The sequence below is a fragment of the Anser anser genome (genome assembly GCF_964211835.1).
Source record: "Anser anser genome assembly, chromosome: 19".
Classification (NCBI taxonomy): Eukaryota; Metazoa; Chordata; class Aves; order Anseriformes; family Anatidae; genus Anser; species Anser anser.
The window spans coordinates 8,131,129-8,158,707 of record NC_139740.1 but is presented as its reverse complement, the minus strand read 5'-3'; the positions used below and the strand labels follow the sequence as shown (position 1 = coordinate 8,158,707).

The following is a 27,579-nucleotide window of genomic DNA, read 5'->3' as shown; positions in this document are numbered from 1 at the left end:
CGCTCCCTGGGGTCAGGAAGGATTCCTCCAAAAGCAAAGTCAGGCTGCATCGGCATCGCCCTCCCTGCGCACAGCAGCCGAGCAGCACAAGCACTGCTGAAGGCTCAGGGCTTAGTCCTGCAGCTCCACACAGGGTGAGAGCCCCAGAGCTGAGATCCAGGCTCTGCCCGTTAACATCGGGGTGAGGTTGAGTTTACCCCACAGCAGTCGGGGTTTTTAGCACAAGGAACAGGGGGCAGACTGCACCCTGGCTACTGAGCGCATCACCCAACACCTCATGAGAAAAGGAGGCCTGCACGGCCTGGTGCAACAAACACCTTCAGGGCAGGGGATTTTCTGAGCTTTGATTCAGCGGTGACACACACGGGCTTTGGTTTAGGCCTTAACTTAGTTTTAAGTGGAAGAAATGAGGTTTAACAGATGAGTCAGCCCTTCCCTCCAACCCGTGCTCTTCTGTCCCCTGCAGGTTTCCACTCACAGGGTAGGGAGGGCTGACAGTCAGTGACATCACTTTAATTATTCTAATGTTTGGTTGTTATTGAATTGTTTTTTTTCCTAAGTTTGAAGGAGCTCTTATGATTATCTTCCTACACGCGCTGTTTGAAACACAGCAGCTTAGCAACACGGGGCTGCCATGCCCTGCTCCACCAGAAACTTCACAGGGGGAAAAGCAGGGCTCTGAGTAGGGAGAAAAGGAAAAAGCACGGGTGAAAAGAGCAAGGAGAAAACTCCTGCCCCATCCAGCAGCAGTGCTTGTGACACCCACACCTCACTGCAGGATGCAGTCCTGTAACTTCTCTCCCACTGGGCTTGAGCACAGAAAGCCAAACACTAGCATTCGTGTGCACATTTCGGTACAGAGCACTTGGTAGGGATGAACAGGGTGGAAGTGGCGGGTGAAGTTAACATCAATGAGAGCTTCTTAAAGCTCTTATCCACTTATTTCTTTAGGAGATTGGTTCTTTGTGCACCTTGTCCAGAGCCAGGTCTCTCCCCCCAGGGAAAAAGGCTTGAAAAGGAGCAGATGGGTCACCTCAGGCCTCCCTCTGTCCTTCGCCCCTGCTCAGAAATGAAGACTTCAGATTTCAGCTTGCACAGACCCTTTGGGGGCTGACCCTTTTGGGGCTGTTTAACAAAGGTCAAGCCTTTATGCAGCTTCCTAGACCCTAATCCCGGACTCAGATCTCCAAGCGCTCTGGCGGCGCAAACACGTTACGTTATCAACAGGAAACTGCTTCAGGAGTGGAAAAAAGGACTAAAATGTCACCTCTCAGAGAGGGAACAAGTTGCCCATCCTTCGCTTTTATTCAAGTCCAGATACTTTTCCCCAGCCAACCACTGCCATTGGAGAAAGTACACAAACATTTGCTCCTAGGCTGAGACGCATTGTGCCAAGCCAAGGCCCCCAGCCAATACTGACACAATATCTACGTTTAAGAACACAAACACTGGCAGCTCAATGAGAAGGGACCCATTTGCTGGAATTAATATTCAGTCTTTCTGCAGCATGGGAAACATCAATTGTTCCGTGTGAAATGAATTACGTGTCTTTCTTGGGGGGATTTTAATGAGACCTCCCCCCTCTTTTCCTGACACTCTCAGACTCTGGGTAAAAGAAAAAAGCAAAACAACATTCCAGCATCTCCCCATCAACCTTGCATCGTAATGGCCCAATCAGGGTAATTAGGATGTCTCCTATGTGCTCAGGGAGGCTTTACCCAGCAAATCCAGCCTGCCGTTCATTATATTGTTGCAGCATAGCTAATTACTCCTGTTTTCTTACCAAGGAGAGGGAAAGGAAGCAGACCAGCTTTGCACACAGTCAAGAAAAGGGCTATGCCCAGTCAGCAGGTTGTGGCTTTACCTCTGGTCCTACTAGGAGATCTCGGGGAGTGCTGATGGCTACAGGATTGGCAAAGAGGCCAGTCTGGGTTCTTAGAAGGCAACGACCAGCACAAGGACCTGTATGTCCCAGAGACCCCTTCATCTTCAAACTCCGTCAGAGCAGAAGGGCAGCCAGGCCGTCTCCCAGTGGCTCCAGTGCCAACTTGAGCACAGGCAAGAGCAAAGAAATGTGTGTAAAACCCCCAGTGAGATGCTGCACAGCCCATTGGAGCAGGAAAACATCACACACTACCATGGCAGGGAACACAAACACGAGCCTTACTGAAGGCAGCTGGAAGCTGTGCAGGCTCCGCCATCCCCCTTGTTCTCCTGCACTTATAGCCCAGGGGTACGGCCACAGTTCTCCAGTTTCAGATGGCAGACCCTATAGGACCTTCTACCATCATAGTACAGGATCTCAGCACAGATCCTACTACTGTAGGAGTGCTCTGGGAGCCTCTGCAGCCCACCTCTCAGCCGCTAACATCTCCAGACCAGCAGTTTGTTTTACCATCTTCCCTGCCCACGTGGTGCTGGGCTCAATTTCAGACAAGCTAGGACTGGATTAGAGCCCTGCTGTTGGTATCATGCTATGTACTCATCTCCAGATTTGGCTAAAGCACATAGCAGCGGTGTTTGTGTGTGGATGTGAGATAGGGAAGACACCGCTGTGGTCTCCAGGCTGTACTGAGCTGGCCGCACAGATGCACAGGGAGATTTGGCCCAGTGTACAGCTTTGGCTTATTTACTACAATGTCTGAACAGGCCTTCCACGGCAGGCCTGGTGGTAGTCAGCCCTTTTGTGGCTGGCTGCCTATTTTCTTCATGCTGTCTTAGCTTCTGCAGGCCTAGAGAAGTTTTTCTTCAGCAGCAGCATTCACAACTCACACCCATTTGTGAAAATTCAGAAGTTATCCTCTGTGCTTTGAGAGGAAAGGCTTGAAAGACTACAAGGGTACTATGATAAAGCAAGCTGTAAGTGCTGGAGTTGTGACCTACACCACTGGAAGTCCGCTGTGGGCAGATGTGGGGCAACTGTGGACCAGACTGAAGCACTCTGCTGTGCTTCCATACCGCAGCTCCCTCCAGCACACACATGCAGGTCTTACTAACCCCTGGAATAAGAGTTAACCTGGGAACCTGCCTGCAATGTCCAGAGACACCCCAGGACCAAACTGACCCGCTGAAGGGGTGCGAGTAGCACCCAGCCTCACTGCCATCTGACCAGCCTCAGCACCCACGTTGGGATGGGTATTTAATCCCTTCCAAAGCAGGATGGCATCCTGCACATGGCACACACCTCCATGAGGTCTACATTCATCAGGCAGTTGCTGGCACTGAACGGCATGTGCCTGTGCAAGCAGGCTGCCTGCACAACTGGCCTGCCTCGACCCCCTTTTACCAGTTGACTGCAGGAAGAAAACCAGAGTTTGCTCTCACACTACTGCCTCCATCAGCATTAATGAAGTGGGATTAGATTAAAGCCAAGCAAAACAAGGTCTGGATCATGCCAGAAGCTTCTTCTGTAGCTGCCCAAGAGAGGAGTTTGACATCTAAGTCTCAGGGCTCCAATTTCACCACCAAAACAAACTGCCAAGATGACATGTTGCTGTCCTTAGTTTATTGAATCTAATAATTTCAAGTGCTTTACAAATTCTGGTGATTCAAACCTCAGATGACGGCTGAAGACAGAAAAATGACCATTTTGTTTTCTTGGAAAGTATAGGCTGACATCTCAGATAAAATCTGCAGCAACTGTTTATCTTGACTGTCCTTTAATACAGGAATGGAAAACAGAAAAACAGCGAGTGATTCAAGGAGAGAAAGCTACCAGAAGAACTTGAGTCTGAAGCAATCAGCTGAGTGTCAGATAAAAGCCACAGCGCTGACAAGCCACAGAGCATCAGGGATTGGGCAGATAAACTGAGACTTGCTGGATTAGAGACAGGACAAACTCCATTTCTTTAATCTACCCAGATCACTCCACTGTGCTAATTCTTTAAAATACAGATTCCAGTAGATGCAAAGATATCAGACGCATCCTGCATGCTGGAAGACAGGACCCGGCAGCAAGAGGATTGCTTCAGATGAGTAAGAGATTGGCTAAGCTTTAGTGGCATACAGCTGATTTACAGAATTACTTGCAGAAAACAAGCTTCTGTAACCAGTAATAAGGCTGTGATGCACTTGATCCGTCATGACTTTCTGAAACATTTAATCTCTTCTTTAAAGAGGAGCCATCAATACTAATGAATTGCAATTGTGACAGCTGAGTGTAGAAGCCCAAATTTTAATTTCTGCCTCTGACTGCTCACACAGTAAACAGGCTCAAACAATGCAGAGCACCATGGTCCTTAGAGGAATTCAATCCTTCTGCTACTGTTAGCTATTACAAGTGTGAAAAAACAAAGGCAGTTCACAAAGTTACTGCCTTAGCAGCATTTTGTATTTCAGAACACATTTTTCATCAAAACCCTGTAGAAACCGATTTACCTGCACTTGACTCCCCAGAATGCAGCCACCTCAGGGCGGAAAGCAGCGGGTGTGACTTGCAAAGCAATGCTCCAAGGGGGAAATTTGAGGGTGGCACTGGTGGCAAGGGACAAGAGCTGGCTGCTGCAGAATGGGGCACTGTGAAGCAGAATTCAGCTCAGTTTCCTAATCAAATCAGCCTGACTCCTGGGAGGGGAAAGCTGATATCTCTCAGGGTAAAGGAACTTTTGAGAAGTATGGAGTATAAAGCCTGGCTGGAAGACTAAACAAATTGCTAAATATCTGTTCCTTTTAACCAAATGAAAGGGTGCAGTAACAGAAAAAGGGAAATGGCTCCAAAAGAAAAAGGTTACAAAAGGTCACTGCAAAATCCGAACAGACACGGACACTCATCTACTTCCAGAAGAAACACCACTGTCTGAAAGTGGGAGCCGCTCAGTGACTTGTGAAATGCCTGCCTGCACTTGGACAGCGTCACATAATGAGGACAGCTGGAGCAGTGGCTCTGCAAGGGGCTTCTATTACCCGTCCCTGCTGCTTCAGATCACATCTGACATTTTGGTGCCATTGGCTGTTTCAGGATGCATTAGTGAGAACAGCAAACACCTAGAGGGGGAAAAAATAATAGCCTTACTCGAGCTGTAGCTGGTTGGGATAAGGAGGAGTGGGAACGAGTATTGATTAGCAGATGCTCTACTATTTTTTGAAGCTAGCAAAACTGTCTTAGGTTGCACTTCTACACCACCCCCTGGGCCACTTAATGAGGCATTAATAACTCCATCCTCAGAACTTGTAGAGCTGGGCAGAAATGAACATATCCCCATTTTTACAGCTAGAGAAATGGGTGCTCATAGTGGTGGGGATATATTCCAACAAGACACATCAGATCTTGAACATTCCCCTGCAATTTGCTTGCCAGGGTTATTTACAGCTTTGTTCCACAGACTGTGAGATGAAACAGCACCTCTCCAGCCATCTGCCTAGCTTGGTTTGTCAACTCAGGACAACCACACGTGCACACACACACACTGGTTTAAAAGGAGACAAGCTGTTGGAACCTCAGAGACTCCACCCTGGATGACAATACACAGTAAAAGCACCCAAATAGCGTGACACTGGCTTTTCTCCTCCCCGCTCCTGACCTGACTTCTCCCCATTGGGCTTCTGCTTGGAGGTTTCCTTTTAGGCTGCTGGGAAAGTTTGCATCAGCCTCTAGGGTCACCACACCTAGGGCTGCATCAGCCTCTAGGATCATGATGTTAACTCACTTGTCGAAGCTGTACAATTTTATATTAAAGATGTCTATTATGTGATAAAAGACGCCTATAACCATGGGCGGTGGTACACCAGGAAGGGACAGAGATGCAAGGAAGCTTTAAGGAATTACAGAGACCATTCAGTACTGTTTGGGCACCTCAGAGGATATTAAGAGAAACCAGCAGCACCTCTCAGAGGTTTGCTTTAGGCTCCAGGAGGAGCAACGGGCACTGAAGATTCAGTGAGCCACACAGTTTCAGCATGAAGGGAAGAGTAGTCAACAGGGGAAAAAAAAATCTTCCTGGTGTTTTTATGAAAGAAAACTTGTGGGTTTGGTTCTTTTTAAATAAGCCACCTCCAGAAGTTAGATCACACTACTTTCTCCCAGGGTGGAAAATAAAAGTTGATTGAGTCTTTCAAGCAGACTGAAAATGTAATTATTAAACTAATTAAAACCAGAGGTGATTTTTTTTTAAACCAAGATCTATTGCATTCTTCTTTCTCTTGTTAGTAGCTCTGTCAAGGCAGTTGATTTTGGCTGCTTTCAGCCTGTTCTTTAGCCAGCATAGGTGCCTGTTCAGGCTCCCCTCCCCGAGCATGCCCTGAACTCACTGCTGCCAAAACACCCTGTAGAACAAACTCAAAACTGAACATAAGCAAAGCCCAAAGCAACATTCAGTGTCAGCAAGGGGATGTTCCCCACACAGCCACTTTCCAGCCTACAGAGATCCTGCCTGAGTAGGAAAGCTTCTGGCCTGCTCGTTCCCATCCTAACTCCCTACCTGATAAACAATTTAATGGCCAGAATGAACCTGGTGCCCAGTCTCTGCTGATCTATCCCCGAAGTCGGATGACTGAACCAAGCAAAGACTTCCCTCTCATTCCTGATGTCAGAAGGGCCCCCGCCCTCACACACCTGCCTGAAAGCAGCTGCCAGGTTCCACAGGGTTGAGCCCGAGCCTGTCCCACCAGCCCAGGGAGCAGATCTGTCAGAGAAAGGGCAGAGCCCCCCGAGCCTACAGCACGGGCACGCACCTGGCTGCACCTCTGTTCACACAGACTCCTTTCTGCAACCCTCTTCCAGGCTCAACCAGGGACACCTTGCCAACAAGGCTTCCCCCTCCTCTGCGAGCTTATTGATGCTACTGTGGCTCTTCAGGTCTGGCCTTAAAAGTAAGGAGAGGTGTTGCGTGAAAATGAAGGGATTTTTCCAGTTGCAAACATAGCACAAAGGGATGCTGGCTCTTCTGTGCCTCATTTTTATTTATTCTATTTGCGTGAAGAGCTTGGTGCGACAAGTTCTCTTCTGTGCTACGCAGCCATCAAGGTCAGCAGCACTGAAAGCACAGACAGTCAATAGACTTTTTTAATTTAAAAGCTGAATGAAATTCAGCTGATTGAATGACTTGCACAGCTTCTCCCCCATTGTATGACTAATTTTCAAAAGTCAAATCCCACATTTCATTTTCTGTGAAACCAGATTGTACAGCAAAATATCCAGAACTGAGTGAATCAACACCTTTTGAATCTATTTCCCTGCAGCTGTGCTCACACCTTTATATACTTCCTGCAAAATTCTGGGTGAATTTGCTTTATATGGATAAGCCGAAGCCTGAGCTTATTCTTCCAGGTGTGTGCATAAGAACCATCTCCGCTGTTCATGCAAAGTGGAGTCAATATAACAAAAGGATTAAGCATCATGCTTTATTATGAGCACAACTGTGCACACACGGGCCTATCACATAGTGGTGTAGGGTATTAACAAACCAGAAATGCACGCTGAACTGCTATAAATGCGGTGATTATTCAAATAGTCACAGATAGGGCGTCCACGCAGGGGAGGCAGGTCTGAATAGCTGCAGCACAATTATAACCTTGCCATTACGCTGGATAATTTCCTAGCAGACATGCCAGACTCCCCCCGCAAACAAGGCAGCCTTTGAGCCAAAGATCCATAAGGCAATTTACATGGAAAATTAGGAGGTGTCAGAAGAGGCAGAACTAGACAGGTCTCAAGGATATTAATTCCAGCTCCTTTAGCCCTGAGCTTTCAACATATCATTAATTTAAGATCATTGATGTTAGACTTTTGTCAATGCCATGAAGACAGGGCAGAATACTTCACTTTTGCTGGGTGAAGACAAACCAGCGGAAGAAACAGCCTGTGTGTGCAGGTCCAAGCACTTCAAGCCCAGCCACGAGTCTCGCTCCAGCAGCAGGCAGATGATGGCTCGCCCCCAGCTCTTCCTGCAGGGCTTAACCCCAGCACCTCTGCATCACTCCCCAGCTGCATGCAGTAGAGAGAACGATGACAGTGACACTGAGCTACTTGTGCAAACAGCCAGTACCTTCAGAGGTTACCCAGCACCATCCTCTCAAGCTCCCTGATTTTGCTCCTGAGCACACCTCCCTCCCTCTGAGCACCACGGGCTGTTAATCAGACAATCAGTTTGGTACACAGGGCTGGAGAGGACACAGCACCTCGCCACTCTCATCTACCATCTATGAATTTATGATAGATCTGCAAGCAATTTGCTCTGAGCAAACAAAGCAGCAGACAATTAATTTGTGGCTGGGTGCAGTTACATCAATAACAGTGGATAAGGGATGCGAACTAGTAGTGCCTGCTATGAGCAAATTAACTGTCCATTTAGGCAGAGCAGCACAGTAACGAGTTGATAGCCATATCAGTGAGTCATTAGAGAGGAGAACAGAGCTCCTGTTGATGCTGTTACCAAGTTTTAGCTCCCCCCAGATGTTCAGGCTTCACACAGAGGCAGGATGGAAAAGGCCCTTGCTGCCAAGTGTAACAAATACAGCTGGGAAGCCGGGGTTTGCCCACGCTGCTTCCCACAGGGCCTGCAGGTGAGGAGAGGCGCTCCTGGGCTGGCTCTGCTCCACAAGCTGCCAGCGATGTCCCGTGCATCCACACAGCGAGCAGGGCTCGTCCTCCCCGGCTCCGTGGTGCAGGCTGGCCTCGCAGCAATGAGTGCCTCCTTCCCTCCCCGTCAGCACCAAGCAGCCCCTGTGCATTTCTGGGTTTTGATTAAGATGCTTCCCCCAAGCAGCAAGGGCTGGAAGCCCAGAGGGTTGTTATGGTTTAGTGTACATCTAGCACAGCAACTTGCATCCCAGATCTCCTCTTCTGGCCTTCTGGGCATGATGCAAGATAAATACATGACTTGTTATTACTCTGGTTAACGCCTGTAGCACCACTGCCCCTGAGGATTCGGGAATATCAGACAGAAGTGACAACGTTCATAACCCAGAAACAGAGGGAACATCTTTGCTCCTCCAAAACTCCCCCAAGCTACTCTTCCACAGCAGAGGAAACCAGCCTTTCTGGGGCTGCAAGGCTGGACAGCAGCAATTTGCTCTGCTCTCCCATGTCAGATCTGTTTGTGAGCACCCTCTTCCCCCATAACCACTTGCCTCTGAGTCATTTGGGGTTTTTTACCTTAACTATCCCACATCTGTGTGGTGCTTGGCACAACAGGGCCCAACTCCTGGCATTTCAACTCAGCCGTAACAGGGTCAGCATCAGTGGAGTACGCACCAGCTGTGATGAATCTCCCTGGGATCACAAATATTTTTCTCCACCTTGAGAACAAGCTGCCTCTGATGGAAAGGGCAGCAGCATGAATTAAACCAGACAGCCTGGCTGGGACTACAAACCACACAGCCCCATGTTCGGTAGCCCCATGTGTAGGCAGTGCTGCTTACAGCACCTTCACACCAAGTTCACACCCTGCCTCGTTAGCAAGGCCTTTTGAGAGACAGGCTACGAAATTACATTAACAAAAACCAGGACTGAGACAACCACATGGAAGGCACTCCTCTTCCTCCCTGGAGCCTGAGTGCATTTTACCTCAAACCAAAGAGAACCAGTGAAGGGGAAGTGCTGTATTTTCCCCATTAACATTTCTCTGCTTATTTCTCCTCAAAAGAAACCAAGCAACAGCTCCAGAAACTCCTTTCTCCTATGAACTAAAGCAGTGGAGAAGCAGCAGCCAGGCAGCATCGCTGCAGACTGACAGAGGAGGGAGATGGCCTCGGCAGCCTGTGGCAGCCATTTCAGTCTTCCAGCTGAAACAGACCTCGCCCAGCAGCAGCCACAGCTCTTCAACCACTTTTAACCCTGCACGAAGGCAGCCGAGCTCTGGCCTTTCCACAGACACCCCAAATGTTCAAGTCCAGCCTGCCAAACCAGCCGCCCCTGCAGCAAGGCACTTCCTCCTCCCAGAGCTCTATTTTTACCTGCAGCCTTTTCAAGAGATTTAAATTCATTTAAAGCCACAATTAAGGCTCAACTCATGTCCTTTATCCTCAAAGAGCTGCAAAACCAGAAAATCCTCCACATCTGAGCAGGGCCAGGTCATCCCACACTACAGATGGGGCAGCAGCACTACTTTTCACATGGTTCACATTTTGGGGTTAATCGGAACACACTGAACCCAACCTGGGCTCTGTTTGCAGGGCAGCTGCAAAAGGAGGAGGCCAGACCTCTTGCAGCAGTGATTACCCACCAAGGTGTTTGTGGAAGGACACCTCTGACCTCCCAGGGGCTAGATTTAGGATTTAGGCCTCAGTTCAGTCATCTCCCCTTGCTCTAAGGTGGGGACACCTCCAGTCAGAGCACCTGTGACTCAGCTGTGAATCACAAAGCAGCCTCTTCATCACACCCACCCTGCACTTGTTGCATATGAACAATGAAAGGGCTCTATTGTCATGCTAAGCAGCCTGCTCAGCACCCTTGCAAGCCAAGCCAGGCTGCCCAACAACTCCTCCATTGGGAGTCTGGGTTGCATGGGCAGAGATATTTTTAGTGCAGGCAGTGTTTTTAAACAAGAAGTGGAAATGCTGCTTTAGTGGCTGATTTACCAGCCGCAGCAGAGCACGGGGCTGCGCGGTTGCCTCTAACCATAGCAAGGAGCAGGGCACTGGGACACAAAGCACAGGCAGGGGAATGACACACAGCAGCCAGGCCCCAGGTGAGCTTTAGCCCCCCAGCAGCACACAACTTGAGACACTCTTTACCACCACGGACAGCCCAGGTCCATGCGCTGCATCCTGCAGGAAGGATCCTGGCTCCTGGCTGTGAGATGGGCGACGGCCACTGGCAACAGCTCGATTTACCTGGTCAGCTCAAGATGGACACTGATGCTTTTGCCTCTGGAGAATTAGGGTAGTGAAAGGAAGAGATCTGGGACAAGGGAGAGGCAAGGCTGAGTTTCCCCAACAGCACCGTAAGCAAACAGCTCTCAAAAGCCCCACTCATTTTCTCAGGGACTCTGGCAACCCCGTCCCCATGCAGTGGTGAGCCCCAGGCACGAGCATGCTGTCAGGCAGCAGCACAGGACAGGTTTCCAGAGGTCTTTGCTCTCCAGCACCACAGCAGACAAACCTCTCTTGAGCTGGTAGGTGAGCTTCTTCAGTTTCCCAAGCACACCAGGGACAAAAGCAATGACAGAGGCAGCGAAGGAGTGCAAGTGCCAGGTAACAGTCTGCTTTATCCTATCGGTAAGCTACTTCCCCCAGAAGTGGCAGCACAACTTCACTTGGGTGAGATGGAATGAAAGGGCTCACCCAAATCAAAACCAAAGCAAAGACTTATTCTTACTTTGCAAGAATTCAGTCCCTATATTGCCCTCCAAAAAGCAGTATTAACTAAACCCTGTCAGTTATACAGTAAACTTCTGCTTTGAAGGTTGTTCAAGCAGTTTTGTGAGCACATGACATCTGAGATGACATGCTTATTTTTGTTTGCTAAGTGCAAGATATCACTTGGTTTCCAGGACAAAAACACTTATTTCCAAATACTTTAACTACAGATAAGCAGTTCCCAGAGTTCATTACTCCCACAAGTTTCATGACATTAAACATAGCTGAGTGCTCGAGCTAGAGAAGTACCGTGCATTAAACAGGGACAAGACATCCAAGGATCTGCTGAGCTTTAAAGAGGGACACTTCAGAAGGCAGCAGACACTTCCAAAGCATCTCAAACACCTGACAATCAACACCTCTGCAAAGTGGGAAACTTGCATTCAAAGGATCACTTAATGAATTACAGAAGCTAAGCAGCTTGTTCACATTCATCCTGGGAGCAGTGATTCCAACCATGGGTCTCTGCTGTGCCCTTGCAGGGGAACAAGATCAGCCACCACTCACCCGTGTGCAATAAAGCAAGTTCCCAAAGCCTCCTCCCACCACATCCCTTATCCCCCCCCAGGTAGCCACATCCACACCACAGAGAGGAGCTGGGCTAAGAGCCACCCCACGCCTGCAGCTCGCCCAGCTCAGCACAGCCCATTCCCTGCAGACACCCTTTGCCCCAGCCTGGCTGAGCACAGGAAGCCAGGCAGGGCAAGCTCCAGTGTCTCTTGTTAGTTCAGAGTTAAACCGCTCGTGCAGCAAAGCTCGTCAGTACTTATTTCCCAGAATAAGGCAAACTTAAGCAAAGGGCTCAGCTGGCACAAGCTGAGGGAGATGTCACCCCCAGAGAGGTCAGATGGCCATCAGAAGGGAGCACACACTTGGGCTTATACCTCGTCCCCTCCAGAGCTGCCAGGGCTCTCCTTGCACACAGAGCCAGGAAAAGGGTCATTGTCCCAGCAGGCAAATCTGTGACTGCACGGACCCACATCCCAGCACACCCCCAGGGCACAAGGGGAAGAAACACGGCAGTGGTGGACGTGCTGCATGGCAGGAGCCACAGCATCGCTTCACAGCCTTCAGTGAACCTCTTCTCTTTAATCACATTTGCTGAGCAGCACAGGGGTGCATCATTAAAGCTGATCCATCTGCCCTGGAAATTTCATCTGATCCCCTTCACAGGGGCAGGGAGCAACACAAAAGCAGTAGGGATGGGTCCCCCCTATTGTCCTTGCTCAGCACTCAGACTCAGACTCCATTATAGGAGGCCTCCTTCTCATCTGCACACAGGCAAATCTCAAAGAGAACAAATGATTTAAATGGACTAGCTTTTATTTCCAAAGATGAGAAGAATTCTTATTTGTTCTCAGGACTGCAATTTTCTCCCCATGCTGCAGAGGATAGGAACAAACGAGCACAGAATGAAAGGGATTAATGAATGAATGAGTGGGACCTGGGCTCCCAGCTGCAGGAGGAAGGGCAAAAAGAGCCACAATGCAAGGGACTGACAGAGGGAGATAACCCACACAGTGGTGTTTAGCATTACAGACACCCAGCACTCCTGGGACCCGGTTCAAATGGAGATGAACTAACAAGCATCTCTGAAAGGGTTCACTTAAGGGGAAACCAAACAGAAAAAGGTAGGAAGGGTTTAAAATTTAGACCAATCTGATATTGCAGTGAAATACACAAATTCTGGCTTTGCAGAAGCATTGAACTGACTGCTGACAGCACACAGTTCCCTGAAGCTTTTAACCTCCTAAAGAGGTCCTCCTAAAGACATGAACCCATGTTTCCTCCCAAAGCCTTAAAAGCTGCAGAGAAACAAAAAGGCATTTAGTATTTTCTGAAGTACCCATACCAAGCGCTGCTCATGCGAGACCTCTTGACTCTGACCTAGCTGATGGGGGACATGAGCTCTGTGGAAGCTGCACACAAACTAAAGCAGATCTTTCCCTTATTTTCAAACTATTTCAAGTCAGACACAGCAAAGGATTAGGAGTAACCAGCCTACTCAGAAGACAGTCGGTCCATGGTGCCAACTGTTGTGAAGCAGCAGAACACAAACCAGAGGGCAGGAAGCACAGGACATCCTTTTAGCTCATTTTACCACGACCATGTGCTGACCACAGAACTGTGCTTAGTCCTAACAAGCACTTCTGACACAGGGAAATACAGAGGAATCAGCAGGTCATTGGCAGTTGCCAACATCAGGATCCCAGGCACAGCTGAGAGCATTTACTGACAGTCTGCACCCAGCTGCTCCTTTCAGAAACAGGGATATACAGAGCCTCCCCCCACATCTGTCACCAGAAGACACGAGGGAAGTTCCACACCACCCTTTCATCTTTTCTCATGACCATTCCACATGCAGAGCCCAGCACAGCCTGCTCCCATCCAGGACCACCACGTCATGTCCGAAAGGCCCCAAGCACTGCCTGAAACCATCCCCAAATCCCTTTCCCCCTTCCTCCACAGCCCAACCCTTCTCCCCGTGCCAAGTGCCCCAAACACAGACTCTGTTAGCCCTTCCCATGTACAATCCCTCAAAAAGCTTGGACAAACTCAGCAGCTGCAATCACCACCACAGCAGCCAGCAAAACTACCTGGGCACCCAAACAGATCCTGGTGCAGGCAAGAGCTGGAAAAAAAGTGGCTGAGGAGCTGAGCAGAGCGTGCACAGCAGCAGGCTCCCATCAAAGAGCTTCCAGTAACCCGCACCACTTCATCCTTCGCTCTCACTGCCCAAAGAAGATCTTTGCTTTGGCACGATGGGTCAAAAGCAGCATTAAAGCCACCATGGTTTAGTTGGAGGGGAGGAACAAGCGACACCCAACTCACTCTGAGTGAGCAGTTACCCATCACGCTGCTATAACACATGGATTAATTTAAAAGCAAGCTTCATTTGCAGATTAATTATTATATTATCTGGCTGGATGAGCTTGCAGTACATCACCTAGGTGTGAAATTGCACAGTAATTACGAGGTTGTACATCAGGCATGTAGATGTTAGTAATGAGGTGTCCCCTAATGGCAGCTGCTGTGGAACTGGAGGCTCCTGCCAGCAGAAAGTCAGTGCAAGGCAGGTCAGGGGTGGAAGCAGCAACCGAACAAGAACAGATCAAAATGTTTTGTACCGTGTAAATTAGCCTTCAGAAGCAGCATGCAAAGCCAATGCAGGATTTTCAGGGACCCATACATGAAGGAGGCTGCTGAAATCCCACACAGGCAGCCCTGGGATGGCACATCTGGGAGCTGGGACACCAGGCAGGATGGTGAGAAGCCGTGCAGATCGATCTCAAGTGGATTAACCTTCAGTAGGCACCGAGCCTGCAGCAGATGACTGCTTGCTGGGTGTCACACACCAGGATTTCAGGAGCATCACATTTCCCAGCCCTGCAGAACTGCTCCCTCACAGCAGCTCTTCCCTTTCAGCATCCTCTGGACACAAACCCCACCAAGGTGCCAATTCCAGGTCTGGGGTGGAATCTGCACCCCTGGAGAGCACAGGCAAGGCAGTCCCCGGTCAAGTCCCATTCTTGGCTGGGGAACAGCTGATTTTTCTCATGAACAGTGACACCCAATGCACTTTCCCCCGCTGGCTGTCCTAGGCAGCACCCTTCTGTCAGGACACCCAGAGACAAGGACATCTGTCCTTAGTGGGACCCTCACAGCCCGCGCAGAAGCTTTGTTTGCCTTCTTTTGGCTGGCTGCAGCCTCACTACTCAGTGATGGGTGCTGGGTTCAGCTCTTTTTGGGACTTTTGACTTCAATTTTGAAGTGGCTCAGCACAGGGCTGCATGGCATCCAAGAGTAGAAACTGCTTTTGAACAGCAGCCCTCAGCACACTCTGTCCTCTAACCCAGGATGAACTTCACCAGGTGAGGTTAAGTCATTTTTCCTGTAACGGGCCTCAGGACTTGGAGGATGATTTGTCACCCTCACAGCCCACCTTGGGGACACCCAGGTGTCCTCTGTCCTGCACAATACCAGCCCAAGTGCTCGCTACCAGTGTGGCATCAGCACTGCTGGCTCAGAGAGCCCAAGAGGCAGAGGAAAAACCTCTCACCTCCTTGGGGATGACCCCAAAGCAGGCAAGTGGCACTGCTGAGGCCAGCCAAGGAAAGGTGGCACAGCCCTGGGGAGCTGGAGGGAGCCAGGAGACAGCAGAGCAACGTGTACCACCAACACTAACTGCACTCAAAGCCTTCCCTAAGTGAAGCTCAATTTGCCGACGGAGCTGGGGTTTATTACCCTGATCAAAGCACTAGGAACAAATGCAAGCAGCATTTGATGGAAGCTGTGAGCACTACAGGATTATAAACACTTATCGAGGGCTCACATTAAAAGCGGCGGCTGAACCAGGCTGCAATCTGCATCCAGGGCCAGGACCTTGATTACAGCATCGTCCTGTTCAGCAGGGGACGTGGATCCTCTAATTTCCAGCCACCTCCTTTGCCACTGGCTGCCCACGGGTTGCTCAGCAACAAGGGCCGATGCTGCCAATTTATGTGGAGCAAGGAGCCCTCAGGCTCCCGAGATGAGATGCTCTTACCCAAGGATGTGTGCAAGGCGCTCTTGTGCTCAGTCACAGCAAGTGGTAAAATGCCGGGGAAAACTGGGAGCACTTGGCATCCCCAGGGCAAGGAGGGCATCACTCATGGGGCTGAGACCATGCCTACATCAGACAAATCAAGCAAAAAAACACGTATTTGTCCAGCACAGCTGCCTGCAGCCCCCCATTATCGTGTCCCATCCTGGCACACAGGATCCGCCTTCCACCACTGGAACCCGCTCCTGGTGTTCAGCAGAACTGCAGTAGGGTGAGACCTGTCCGATGCCAACGCTGCCAGCCCCGGACACAAGGCAGACCTGGCTGGCAGGCGGAGGCAGCACAGACCCGCAGCTGTCTCACAGCAGGTTCACAGGCACAGAAACACAACAGGGCCCTGCAGGATGAAGACGGGGTTCAACTTGCCCTTAACCCAAAGGGCCCTTTTCCAACAAGGCAATAGGAGCCTCAGCTGCTGCCCCAGCTACTTCCCAACACTAAAATAAATATAGAAAGCCCAAGTCAGTATTTGTGACTCCTAATTAACTACATCATCAGAAATTAGCAGCACAGCATGAGCTCAGATTAACTGAGCAGTCACACAGCCAAAGGCTGAGATGGCTCCCACCTCCCATCAGCCCCTGGAGAACCCCACAAGCCAGGCCTGGAAGAACCAAAGGCAGCAGAAAAAAAAGTTTTATTCTTCATCAGGAAATAAAAGTTTCAGGAGGAATGAGATGACAAAAGCTGCTTTGCTTTTGCTGAGGCCCCAGGGAAACGGGGCCAGTTATGAAACCCACCTGGGATTTAGCAGAAAGCTGCTGGGAAACCCAGTTTGAATGGAGAAAGAAGTTAGGCTGGAGAATTAGTGACAGAAGAGAAGAGCTTTCCCTGCTCTACACCCAAAGTCAACACAAGCATCTGTAGCACTTGCTCCTTATTGCCATCTTGTTGCACAGATGGGCCCATCACCCTGGGGACTGGGGGGACTGCCCAGGGCAGCTCCTGTCTCATCCCACAACAGCAGAGCCTTTGGTATCCGCCACCCGTGACTTGGTCCCGGCCCCCCTGTTCTATAACACTGCATGCTGTAGACATGCTAGGTACATTTAGTTTTTCAGTTATATGTAAGTTGTGACCTGTAGGATTGGGCTGACTGGACACGTCTTATTTGTGCCACTGTAAAGCTGCAGCTCTGCTACACCCAGCACCACTGGGTGCTGAACGCACGACGAGACCCAGTCCTGCAATCCTGCCCCTGGGCGCCCAGCATCTCCCAAACTGTCTGCATTCACCCTGAGGAAGCATTCAGCCTCTGGGCTGAGACATCCAGTTTATTTACTTGCTTGCCTGGGAGCTGGATATCTTGTTGCTACTTTTAGTTCTCCATTAAAAGCAAACGGTGACCTTTGGTGCCCCTACGAAGCAAGGGCATCTCGGGAAGGTCTGTCTGGAGACTAATGAAGACCGAAAGTTTTCCATGCACAGCAGAAGGGAGAGGTTTCATTAAGAACAAGGCAAACCATTCCCCAAGCAAGAGCAGCTACCAAAGGAAATCATTCAAAGTTACCTCCCATCACACACAACTTAATTAAACGAGGATCCTTCCTCCAAGGCATGATCAGATTTCTGGAGCCATGCAGAGAGCTGAGAGGAGAAACGAGCTGCCTGCAGCCCCGCGGGGCTGTTTGCAGGTCACCCTGCCAGTGCCAGAGACAGCCACTCCATTTCCTCGCAAATGGGCCTCAAGAGCTATGCCTCCCTGAAGGCTTCCCATCGCTGAACGAGGCCACAGCCCATCACCCCATCTGCACCCCTGCCTATGGGCTCAGACCTGGTGTCCCCCCAGCTTTAGGGCAAGCAGAGGGAGCAGAACTTTAGGTGGCTGTTACCTCGCTCACCATATCCTCCCTCAGAGCCCCGCTGTCTCCTGAAGCTTGCGGCAGGAGATCCACTTGACCCACACACCTATCACCTCCATTTCCTAAGAGAGAACAACTTTTTTATCAGGTCTTTAAGCCCAGCGCTCCATCTCTGTCTGCTCTACCAGACAAACCCACTGGCAGCTTTTCCATCTGCAGACATGTCATTTAAATGGAATTATGCCAGCATCAGGGTTCGTGCTGTTCCTGTTCTGTAGACATGCTTTGGAAATGGATGCAAACTGATCTAATATCCAATTCTGACTTTCCCCAGATCTGTTGGTACAACTCCCTTGGCTTCGGTGCAACTGAAGTGCTGGGTGCAACTGAAAGCAGAATCTAGCGTAGAACACTCCGGAGTTATTAGCAGTGCATGAATAATCTGGATAAAATGCCCTTTTAATGCCAGCAGTGATAAAAGTGCAAGAGTGGAGCCAACAGAAGTAATTCTCTGCTCGTGTACAAGGCACAGGCTGCTTTCGACCCACTGCTTTCAACAAGCTCAGCACTAGGTCTGCGGCTGGCTCATCGAATGGCCTCCAGACACCAGAGACCACGGAGGCTGAGGCCTCACCCCCAGCACACCCCAGCCAGCAGCAGGAGGACAGACAGACATCCCGGGGAGCAGCAGCCCCAGAACTTGGGCCCTGCAGCCCCACAGTGCCAACAAGGGAACCCATTCCCCACATCCTGGGGTAGGAAATGCCTCTTCTCATCTGACTGCCCTAATGAGTATCACCTCGTCAGACAAACGAGCACTTGGTTGGTTAAGGCATAAGGCAAGTCCAGCCAATTCGTGCTATTCCATCAAGAGACAGTTTCCCCTTTGGGGTGGAAGCCATTAGCAGACCACACAGTATTTTCTAGCTTGTATTGGTCTGATTATATCCATCAGACAGGCTTTCATTGTGCTTTTTTCCCCCCCCAAGATTAAAGTACTTTTTGCTATCTGGGAAAGTACTTACAGTGTAATTAAGTCACCCGGCCCTTCGTTTGATAAGGACTGAACAGACTGGGTTCTCACATTCCCTCCCTGCGTGGCATTTCCTCCTAATGCCTTCCAAGTTTTCAATATCCTTTTAAAGCCCCAATACTAAATCCGTGTGGGTGAATTTAGCATCTCTGGCCTTGCCCCTGCCCAAAGCAGGAAGAAATCACCTCCTGCCCTCGCCCCCAGCCTGTAGCCATTCCTCCTGCCCACCTGGGAGCTGAGAGCAGCAAGACAACCATCCCCACCCCACACGCTGCCACCCCCTTGCAGGCACCACACTGCACCTATTTGACAGTAGCGCTGCACACAGTAGCATCAGCTCGCTGCAGGCATCCTGTTACAGCACCACACACCACCAACAGAAGGGTTTCTATATCCAGCATTACCTCTGGAAGCACAGGTATAATCAGAGGGCTTTAACCTCGCCTGTTCCCACACAGACCCCGCTGTGCTCAGCTAGGCTGCAGGGATTACCGCTAACCCGCATCGCAGATGGCTCCCAACAGAACGCGCTCCCTCCCGATGCTGTTCCCTGCACGCAGGGCAGCGTGCTAGCAGGTATTGCAGAGTCTGCTCAGGGACAGGCAGAGATGGAATCTCATTTTAGGAGCACACTGAGGAAAAATAGTTTCTCTGCATATTAAGATAAAGTTACATTTGGCTCAAGTTGATGCTGCACAGCCATTTCTGCTGGAACAGCTTCTTGCAGAAATCTCCCCACGGCTACAGCTACTCCCAGACTTCAGGAACAGTTTGAACCCCCTAAAAGAAGGAAAATTAAGCTTTTAGGAGGAAGAAACATTTCCATTCACGCCAGCAGCACTGCTCTCATTTCCGAGACTGAGTACTATGTACAAAGATTACCTCCCATCCTGTCCCCCAAAGTTCAGGGCAAGAACATCTTTTAGCTTCTAAAGCCTCACAGGTGGGCATTTATAGTGCCAGTCCTCAGAGCTCTCAACTAAAATAAATGGGATTAAATGGTGTTAATTTAACTTAGTTGCACTCTGATGTGAACTACTCAGAAGCTATATGTGAGGCAGAACACGACCCAGGTGTCCGGGGACTAGCAGAGGGACATGGTCCTTGTGCTAACACTAAGCAGTGCTTCCTGATGCACAGCAATACACGAGCCAAGGAGCAGCTGGCGCAGGAGCTGAGAAGCCACTCCAGGATCAAAGGAGGCTGCAGAGGGCTCATTCCCATTGTGTCTGCTATCACCCATTGCTGATGATGCACACCGAACCCTTCACACTGGTTAAAGAAATATATAGATACTCTTTCTTTCTGTAAGACATATTACAGCTACAGCTCCGCTGCTTGAGGGAAGCTGAAGCACCTCTCACGAGGCTTGGTGGTTGCAATAACCATTGGGGAACAAGTGCTGCTCTCCCAGCTCCAGATCAGAGGCACCTGCCAACTGCTCTTGTGAAGCCCCATGCCACCAGGATGACCAGCAGCAGCTATCAGGCTGCAAACCAGCCAAAAGCAGCCAGGAGCTCCCCCAAGCCATCCCCACTCTCAGACAAGCACACAGCTGTCCTCAGCACAGGAGCAGGCTCTCACCTTATTTTACAGCAGCTTCATGGGTGTGGGGAGCAGCTTGGTTATTTGAAAGAGACTCATGGGACAGTCCTTGCACACACGGCAGGACCTGCTGCTTGCAGTACCCATCTGGATGCCCCAGGGCTACTGCACACAGAGGTGGACCCTGCAACACCTCCAGCAAGAGCTCATGTCTGCTGCCAATATATTTGTAGGTGACCAAGACACCCTTGTTGAACAAAGTGAAAATTACTTTATCTTGCAGCATAAAGCTTTGTCAAAGAGTAAAAAGCAGGTAACTGGCTTGACACGGTGGCCCCAACCCCATACATGACAGGCAGCAAAATAACAGCCCTTAGGCACTGAACGTTTTTTCCACTTACAGGGCACTTTCAGTGTCGAAGTGTACTACTTCTGTAAACCTGCCTTTAGTCCAAATGGAATCCAATCACATAAGGTACCGTGTACACAAAGTTCTGATTAAAAGTTCGAAACAGTCACAAAGTGCCCTTGATGTGGGCTCTGAAAGCTCTGATCAACTTTGAACACAAGAACCACTACGTGCTCAGGAAACAGCCTTAGGTCAAGGTCAGTCCTGTGCGAGGGTGGCAAGAAGCCAGCTGCAGACTGACATCTGTTGAAGGTCCCCAGGGGACCCACAAGAAGTGGGACAACTTGGATCAAGTAGCCTCTGTGGGATGCTCAGGGTATCCCAGCAGCACCGCCCAGGCTCCTAGCTCCAATTCCAAAGACCTACGACCATGTCCTGGTTCCAGTTAGGACAGAGTTAAGTAGCTCATAGTAGCTGGTAGGGTGCTATGTTTTGGATTAGGATGAGAAGAGCGCTGATAACATGCTGATGTTTTAATTGTTGCAGAGCAGTGTTTACACCAGGCCAAGGACTTTTCGGCTTCTCGCTCTGTCCTGCCAGCGAGCAGGCTGGGGGTGCAGCAGGAGCTGGGAGGGGACAGACCCAGGACAGCTGACCCAAACTGGCCAAAGGGGTATTCCATACCATCTGACGTCATGCCAAACAATATATAGGGGTGGCTGGCCGGGGTGGGGGGGCCGGCTGCTCGGGAATAGGCTGGGCGTCGGTCAGCGGGTGGTGAGCAATTGCATTGTGCATCACTTGTTTTCTTACACATTATTATTGTTAATACTATTACCATTATCACTATTATTATTATTATTGTTATTATTATTTTCCTGTCTTAATAAACTGTCTTTATCTCAACTCACAGGCTTCACTTTCCCGTTTCTCTCCCCCATCCCAGAGAGGGAGGGGGGAGGGTGAGCGAACGGCTGTGTGGTGTTTAGCTGCCAGCCGGGTTAAACCACAACAGACCAGGAGGAGGGAGCCCAAAGGGGACCTCGAGGGGGCTGCAAGCGTCATATTGCTGCCAGCCCCTCGCAGGGCTCAAGAGATGCTCAGGAGCAAGAGCTCGTAACCCAACAGCAGGCGGCAGCACAGAAACAGGCTGACAGGAAGGGAGGCATCAGGCAGAGCAACCAGTGAGGCAAAAATGCTTATTAATCTGAAAACTGTGACATGAAGCCTCACGGCACCGCCCTCCTGAGAGCAGAGCATGGTAGGCTCTCCAACCCACCTCAGTAGTGCTTTGCCAGCCACAATGGGCCAGCTTTCAGAAACGCATCCCAGTTATCCAAGTCCAAAACAATCCCAACCAACATTGCTTCCCACTCCACAGTATGTGTCATGCCCGCTGCTGGCTGGAGACTCACCCCTTGCCACCCCAGCACCATGCTGGCTTTCCCACAAGCAAAGAAAGGAGCACTATCCTTTTCAGCCTTGCCAACAGAGCAAATCAACATACCGCAGTGCTATAATTGAGGCCATCTCCACCAGACATCAAGGTGTAGATGAACTTCTGTGTTCATGGGGCTGATTTATTTGTAGGAGCTGTTAAAATATCTTCATTATCCCAACCTCTTGATGTTGCACATTAATAAAACTCAAGAGCCCAGATGAGCACGCTTTGTTAGTGCTCCAACTAATCAATGCAAAAACCTCCTTGGAAACACAGGCAGCAGCACAGAAGAGAGCTGAGTGGTCTCAGGGTGCACTGATAGCAGCACCCTTCCTTAGCACCTTCACACCCACTGCTCCGAGCCTCATCGTAAGGCTGAGCCTGTAACTACAAGCAGCACAGCACAGGTTGGTCATCCCATTTGATTTAAAGCCTGGGATGCCCGGAACAGGTAAGGAAGAGCCTCGAGCTTCACAAGCTAAGACAACACTGCAGAGCAGACCCTTGTCTCCCAGTTCCTTGCCTTACCCAGTCCAAAGACCTGCTGGGAGTCCTGACTCAGTCTCTGGTCTCCGACTCCGAGGCAGGTTCCCACCAGGCAGCTCCTCCCATGGAAAGCCCCGCAACAAGCAGCAGGCTTTTGAGTGCTTCTCCAGACCAAAGCCCAGGGAAGACATTTCAAAGTACCAGGTGAGTGCAAACACCTCAGAAGGAAGTTATGAAACTTGAGCAAGAAGCGTGACCTAGAGCCTTGAACTCTGAACAGGAAGGCTCCTGTACCCCAAGGCAGGCAGCCCAGTGTTCGATGTCAGTCTGCTCGAGTGACCTGCAGGATGCCAAAGCAAATTGGGGAAACAAGAAAAGCTTCAGCCATCCTTTCCAGATGGAAATAATTCAGCACTTCCCCCAGCCTAGTGCAGTGCACCACTGAAGACAGACAAACTCTGGTTATTTTAATCAATCTGTCTGGATTTGGTCCATGGTTGCCTGGCTTTTCACATGTAATTAGCAATGCACAGGTTTCAGTAAGTGATTTCAAACATGCTTAGAGAACTAGCAGACAGCAGCTCTCGAAATTCATACAGTGATTACTGAAAGCCTAGATTCAGGTCATTACCTGGGACCTTCGCTAGCTCACTGCGTACCACAGACCGCATAGCAATACTATGATCAGTTTTCCTGTTGCAGAGCCCCATCAATGGAGCCGCAGCCTACAGATGGTCGCACCAAGACAATTCCTACTGCAAATTTATCAGAAGGGAGAAAGTGAAATTTAAGATCCTCCATTCCTCAGCCATCAGAAGGCAGCAGTAGCAGCCAGTGAACCGCAGCACACACACTGGTTACGCAGAAGTATTAACCACTTAATCCCCAAAGTTCAGTTCTCAACACATTTTTTCTTTAAAACCTTGTCCTTACACCTCCCCTGTCCAGTCCTTTAGCCCAGAAACCTGCCTCAGAAATGTTCTTTTTGACCAAAAGTCTCTTCCCAACACCCTGCCTGAGCTCCTAGTGGTATCACACTACAGGAACCATCCCTGGCATCACAGGCACCCCACAGCAGCAAGGACAAGCTGCAACACCTGACCTCATTATCTTCTTTCCATATGAAGCCAAATGCTTCAATGTATATTTAAAGTCTGCCAAACCCAGTTTAAATTGATTGCCAAATGCTCCCTTTTTATATTGTACAGTAAATAGTTCAAGTTGTTAATATAATGCTCTGAAAACTAGGAGTTGAGATATTAGTCACTAAAATATAATTAAGTGTAAGACAATTGTATGCTGAACAACTTCTAACCAGCGATACCAGGGCTGTTGAACAGTGATGATATGAGCTATCTCAGAGTTGAGCAATTGTGATAGTATAACACATATTACAACATACACAATAATTCAAGCACTTACAGTCTTACTGAGTTAGCACCCTTATCTGCCCCAAATTACACACAAGCCTCTTGGTATTAGGCCATGCTCCACAGGGTGCAATGAAGTCAAAGCAGACAGCCACATTACCCACCTCGATGCTGTTTTCCAATCATTACCATTTGATGGTGAATAGCTGAAGTTTGAGCCACAAACAGTTGAGGCACAGCTGGTTTCTGCAAGTTACTAAATTGCTTCCAAAAACCATGCCAAGAGTTGCAGGATTAGTTAAACTTAGGGATTAACACAGGTAGCAGTACCTGGCAGAGCAGCTTAGCTCAGGCACACAGCATAGTTCCCACCTGGCTGTGCCTTGCACACTGCGTGAAACATAAAAAAAAAATCTCAAGTCTCTACTTTCTCCTATCTTCTCAAAAAAAAAAGAAAAAACACTATTAGCTTATTTACACCAAGCTCATCCAAGTGTTAACCACAAGGAAGTTGTAATTATGGGGACTATACAAACATGACCTGGACACAACAAATAAATAGTATTAGAAGAAATCAAATAGGCTCAAAAGGACAGAAGAAAGTCAAAATCCTTCTCTTGCACTGCAGCTCTGCTCTCCCCAGAGTCCTGGGGTAAGCAGCAGACAGGATTGCTGGGAGCAAGTTGCCCTGTTCAGAAGGCACAGCCCCCCCTCTCCCTCCCGTTCCCAACCCCGGCGGTCTGCTTACACTCCATCATTGCAACTTCATCCCCCCCAAGAACAAAAGAAGCAGGCAAAACCTGCACAGCTTACCTGCTCTGAGAGCCCACACACTCAGGATGCTGCATTGGTGAATTCAGTGCTGCATCTCTCCAGCCAACCCCTGCATGTGTCCCTTGGGGCAAGGGCAGTCCTCCACAGGAGAGCCATCAGCCTCCCCTGCAGCTCCTCCATGGCCACACGTGTTGCTCAGTTGACGAAGGCTGGGTCCTGCTCTGCTCCTGGTGCCACGCTCCCATGCTCTTCCTTCTTGGCAGCACCCAGGCTCACTGTCCTGCAGCCTCCTTACTGCAGCCCACGGTGCCCCTGGGCAGACCAGTCATCTCCAAAGCTGAGTTCTGCCACCACTCAGCTGAGTGACCCTTCTGTTGCTACTTCAGCTCAAATAAGAACATTTTGCACCCATCCATCTTTTCACAAGATCTTCTTCTGCCACAAAGAATCACTACTAAGAGCCCAGAACAATTCCCATAATAGCTTTTTAAGTTTCCTACCATGCATAGCTACTCTGAAGAAGAGTCAACAAGGACCCACTCAGAGCAAGGAAAAAAAAAAGACCCTAAACTTTATAAATAAGTAAATAAATAAGCACTACAGGCAAAGTCTCAAGGCAATCATACAAAAAGTAAAAAGTTCACATCAAAAAACCCTCCTTAAACTTTAAAAAAAAAAAAAAGAAAAAGAAAAGTGAAAAAAAAACCAGCCACTAAGCTTTCATCTCACCCTCTATTTGTAAGTGAGGAGAAGAAAGTACAGCCCCACTGGGGCCACCCATACCCAGCAGATGAGACTCAGTCAATTAGGGCTGATTAACAGGCTTCAGCTGGGGAGAACATGAGTCCCACCAGGGACAAGGTGCTGCTGGTGCCTCTGTGAGGAACAGGACCCCTCTGCGACAGCTAAAATCCTGGTATTGAAAAGAAATGTTAACTGAGATTAGTCTTGACATTTCTGGGTCTTGTAATCACAGTGGGTGACAAAAGCAAATTCTGGATCAGAGCCTTCTTCAGAACAATTTAAACCTCTCTATTTTACGGAAAGACTGAGTTACACAAAGGGGTGACAGCCCGTAAGTTGAAAGCAGCGGTATGTGGTGTTCTGGGATTATGCTAAAATCAAGCAGTCTGAGTATCCTCCAAAATGCCTACTTTTTGTAAATTGGAGAGAAAAAGTGTAACTGCTGCACACGCTGCTGCCCCTCGAGCTGTCCTGAGTCCTCGTCCCCCACGGCATGTCCCTGTGTGCTGCACGGAGGCAATGCTGGCCAGCATCGTTGACCCCTTTGCAGGACTAAGGGTTGGTTCGCTAGGAGGAAATAAGTGGGCAGGAAGTGAAAATTAAACCAGTCAGTGGAAAACAGAGAGGAATGGTTTTCGCGTTCATCTGCCTACGTTGGCATTATGTCAAAGGACTATTATGGGGAAACTGCACTGGGAACCAGGGCCTTTGGTGGGGAAAAAGCTGCATTTTTCCTACTTGAGGATAGCTGAGTCTCGCGAGCTATCCCACAGCAACAAGAGATGGATTTGAGGTGAAACTTGAACTTTTGGTGCGTTTCCCTGTCAGGTCAATTGATGCCTCCCTAAGCAGCAAATCCAGCCTCGTCAGCAGTGAGGTGAGGCCGCAGCGCACTGAGGCTTCTCGTTTTCCATCCCAGCCGGACCGCGGCACGCTCAGCACAGCCCCGCTGTGATGGCACCGTGCCGGCCTCTGCCTGAGGCTGAACCAGAAGAAATAGTGACATCTGCTGAAGAGAGAAACCTCCTTCCCCAGCACCGCCGCTGCTTCTCCTGCCCAGCTGAGCCCTGCACTGCTGCACCTGGAACCATGGCGGGGAGGTGGAAATGCTCAGCAAATCTTTCAGATTTGAAATGAATCCATGGGCGAGAGGAGCTGTGATTTCAGCAGGTTGGCCATAGTTTCAGTTTTGCTGTTTTTCCCCCGTGTTGGTTGAATGTGAAAACTCTTGGAAAGAAACACTTGTGAGCAGGCTGCGTGCCGTTGCTGTCTGGCTTCCTCAGGTTGTGTTTCACATCCAACCGCTTGCAATGGCTGCAAATCCCAGGAATTAAAATCCCTACCGGCCACGTGGACATCAGCGGTGCAGTCCTGGGGCTGAATCCTGAACTTTAGGGCAAGCTGTGGGCTGTATCTGGGTTGCAGGCACCAACACCTTGGCTCTGGGTCTGGCTGTGACGCTCCCATGCTCTGCATCTTCTGGGTTAACTTGCCTCACGGCCTGGCTGCCCTGCACTGGAAGTGCTTGAGAGCTGGGGGTCCCCCACCCCAAAGCAGGGTTTTTGGGGGATAACAACAACACTCACATCGTTTTTAGGAGGGAACTTTGTGAGGAAGCTGGGCCCCGATGAGTGCTCAGGCACAGCACCGGTGTAGGCTGAGAGGCGTCTCCTCAGGGCTGCACCCTGCCAGACACAGCTGGGTCTGGAGGGTTCCAGTCAGTTCGGGGGGGGGGGGGGGGGGGTGTCAGTTCAGGAATGTTCCAGTCAGTTCTGGAGAGTTCCAGTCAGTTCTGGAGGGTTCTAGTCAGTTCTGGAGGGTTTCAGTCAGTTCAGTCAGTTGGGGGGGGGGGGGGTGTCAGTTCAGGAATGTTCCTGTGAGTTCTGGAGGATTTCAGTCAGTTGGGGGGGGAGGGGGGGTTCAGTTCAGGAATGTTCCAGTCAGTTCTGGAGAGTTTCAGTCAGTTCTGGAAGGTTCTGATGGTTCTGGAGGGTTCAGGTGGTTCTGGAGGGTTCCAGGCCGTTCCGGAATGTTCCAGGTGGTTCCACAGCAGCCCCAGGGGCAACGCAAGAGGGGCCCAATCCAGACAGATTCCCTGCTTGGGGCTGATCCTGAGAGAAAAGGGGGTGCAGGGTGC

At 49.8% G+C, this 27,579-nt stretch overlaps 1 long non-coding RNA gene across 1 annotated transcript in view; it reads right to left on the bottom strand.

Annotated features, from left to right (window-relative positions):
* The window catches only part of LOC310884193, a 29,482-nt gene extending 4,093 nt beyond the window's left edge, over positions 1–25,389 (bottom strand). Inside the window, exon 1 of the long non-coding RNA XR_014574070.1 lies at positions 24,738–25,389. This is a non-coding gene — a long non-coding RNA (uncharacterized lncRNA). The remainder of the gene's footprint in view (positions 1–24,737) is intronic.
* Between the last annotated feature and the right edge of the window lie 2,190 nt (positions 25,390–27,579).